This window comes from Biomphalaria glabrata, chromosome 2 (assembly GCF_947242115.1).
Source record: "Biomphalaria glabrata chromosome 2, xgBioGlab47.1, whole genome shotgun sequence".
Classification (NCBI taxonomy): Eukaryota; Metazoa; Mollusca; class Gastropoda; family Planorbidae; genus Biomphalaria; species Biomphalaria glabrata.
Genome location: NC_074712.1, coordinates 54068019 through 54071232, shown reverse-complemented (window position 1 = coordinate 54071232; position 3214 = coordinate 54068019).

The window sequence follows — 3214 nt, the reverse complement described above, 5'->3', positions numbered from 1 at the left end:
TTTTAAATGTTTTTGCTTTTTATCATATATTTAAATAATATTTATTGAACCAATGACAATGTGTGGCAACTAGGTCTGCATAGTCATAAAATGCTGCACCTGTGGCTCAATATTCTGTCCTGATCTCTTAAATCTTGCATTAGATGTCTACATACAGCAATTGTGCTTTTCATTATTGATATCTAACAATAACATAAATTTAACCTCAATTTTGTAATACTTGGTGGAAAAAATTGGGTGACTTTGTGTATTTTATAATGTTACTGTGTTAAACCCTCTAAAATTGTCACTCTGTCTCAGTTGCAAAGAGAACATTTAGTCAATGTGGCTTATAATAACTTGCTACAGAAAACCAAGACTGTGAACACATAGTAGGGTTGAGAGAACCACTGCTTGGTAGACACTGAATTTTGTGGCCAGGTGGGGCGTTGTATTCCACCACTTTTGCTTTGAGGAGTCCAAAAGCAAAACCTGGAAAGCTTCCCTTAAAAGAGATGTCATTTGAATTTGCTTCACTAAGGTACCTCGTTAAGGGGATAATAGTGACCAAATAGATGCTACCTTATTAGATTATTCCAAAGCTTTTGACTAAGTTCACTGCCATAGTTTGCTTAAAAAAAAATAGAATATTTTGTCATTGATGGTCCATTGCGTCAGTGGGTGTACCTCAAGGAACATGACCACTACTATTTTTAATTCACATACATTGTTTACCAAATTGCATTAGTGCAGGACGATTACATAATATGTAGAATAATAAAAACACAAGATACAGACATTTTACAAAGAGAATTAGATGAATTACAGAAATGGGAATCAAATTGGAGCATGTCTTTCCACCCAGAAAATCGTCATTAAGAGTAACAAAACTAAAATTAATTTTATCTTATAGGTGGTAAATCGGTAACACAGACTTAAAATGCAAAATACCTAGGTGTTACCGGTTTAATAAATGAAAAACCCATGGAATCCCCATATTGATGAAACTTTTAAAAAATAAAAGCATTAGGGTTTATTAAAAGAAATTTCTAAAAATCAAATACATAAAAGTAAAATGTTATTTAACCTTGGTTATGCCAATAATAGAATATGCATCCTCACCTCAAGAAAACATTAAGAATGTAGAGCATTGAGATTCATAACAGACGAATTTGACTAGAGTAACACCTTTAGTAAAATCACTAAATTTAGAAAGCCTTCAGGACAGAAGACTTAAAAGTAAAGCAGCAATTATACATAAAACACTGAACCATAATCTTCAAATATTAAAACAAATTCTAATAAAATACCCGGTACTCAGAAAGACTCAAAGATAACGGCACATTCCTCGTTCAATATGCTAGGCTATGACAAATTTGTACAAATGCTCCTTCTTCCTTAGTGCCATTAGAGCATGGAATGGGTTGCCTGAGCTAGCCAGGAAAACCAGTGACTTAGCAAAATTTAGGTCATTGGTTAATATGCATGACGCGTATGACGTAATCATCTTCTTTTTTGAAGTAAAGTCTGTATCATATAAGATAGGGCTAAGTATTTTATTGGGTGAACTCTGGAAGTCTGTTTTCCGAGGTTATTAGTTAAGCCAAAAGAGGCGGAAGCGTACGCAAATTACTTAGTGAATTGATGAATCTAGTTGAGCGGTTGGACAAGCAGAACACATCACCCTTGGATGAAGTGGGGAAACAGCAAGCATGAACAGAACGGTGACTATTGTGGTGATAGTGATATGGAAGTTGACAGAAAAGTGTATGTGTTACTCTTCTAATGGTGTATCTTGTGATTGTGTTGGCTTACAAATGTGTGCTTGTGATGTCATGTACTCAGGTAGCGTGTGAATAGGCTTCTGCACATTGGAATTTTTAAAGAATAGGCTGTAAAGCACCATGCAGTGGCGTAGTTAGGGTATATGATGCCCAGTGCGGCAGATACTCATGATGCCGAGAGAAAACGTGTTGTTGTTGTTTTTCTGAACTAATGTGTATTCACGGTTAAAGTGTTGCTAATTGGCGAAAAAAATATTAATTTAAAATAAGATTCTTCAAATAAATGTTTCGTGCTTTCTTGCTCGCAAAATTATTAATAATTTTGTCGCATATAGCCACAGTTACCGCCCTTGTCAGAAATACGCAAATAAAGACAATATTAGGAAATGAATCACCTAGCCCAATAATTCCCAACCTTATACGGCCTGCGGGCCATTTTAATTTCTAGCACTCGTGTCGCGGGCCACATTAACAAAAAGATACCAAAAAGGAAATAGAGAATAAACCATTTTAAATACGGTAGTTAATATTACAATTTCGTGGCTCCAATAGGCCTACTTACACCATAATTAAATTACGTAACAATGGTTTCAGATGTCTTATAACTGAAAAAGTTCTCTACTAAAATGAGTGCTTGTGAACAATGTGACCATACCATCAATTTTTTCGCAAATGTGCGTGACTTAAGTAGACAACAGAAATAGAAATCTACTGTTGTAATTATTCAAAATTTCTCAAGCTGAAAATCTGGATTTGTAAGTCAATCAGTTCCAGCGGCAATAGTAATTATTTCGAAATCTGCTGCTCTGTCATTTAGTTTTGAATGGATGATTTTCACCAACATCGTCTACTCGACTCGTTTTGCTATGGTCATGCCAGATAGGCTGACAGCTTCATTTTTTTCAGGCCGATTTAATTCCATCATTGCTAGCAAGCACCTTTTAATGCTTCATTTCTCTTGTTAATGTGAGCTACTCTGACTCAACCATTAATGCTACAATATTTTTGTAATGGTTTGTTTTACAATGCCTTTTATGCTATGCTTCTTAAAAAACAGTCACATTTTACAGATCAAACATGTTGGCTTATTTTGTTCCACCAACAAAAAAAAAAAGATCTGTCCACTTTTTCTTGAAATTTCAACTTCCAATTTTCGTTTCTTCAGCTCTCCCCATTTCATTAACGTGCAAATGTCACACGAAACGGAACCAATCATGTTGATGTCAAACGTACACGAAACAAATTGATGCAGAAAAGATGTGCAGTGTTACACACATGAGATGTCAAGAACACGGCTAGCTCTAGTCAACGCGGTATTGTCTAAGACTCTAAAAAAAAACTATCAATTCTTGTTGCCGAAAAAAACAAAAACCTTGTGTTCTTATAGAAAAGAAAATTAACATGAATATTACAAGAAAATAGATTAGAATGAAATCCATCAAAGAAAAAGC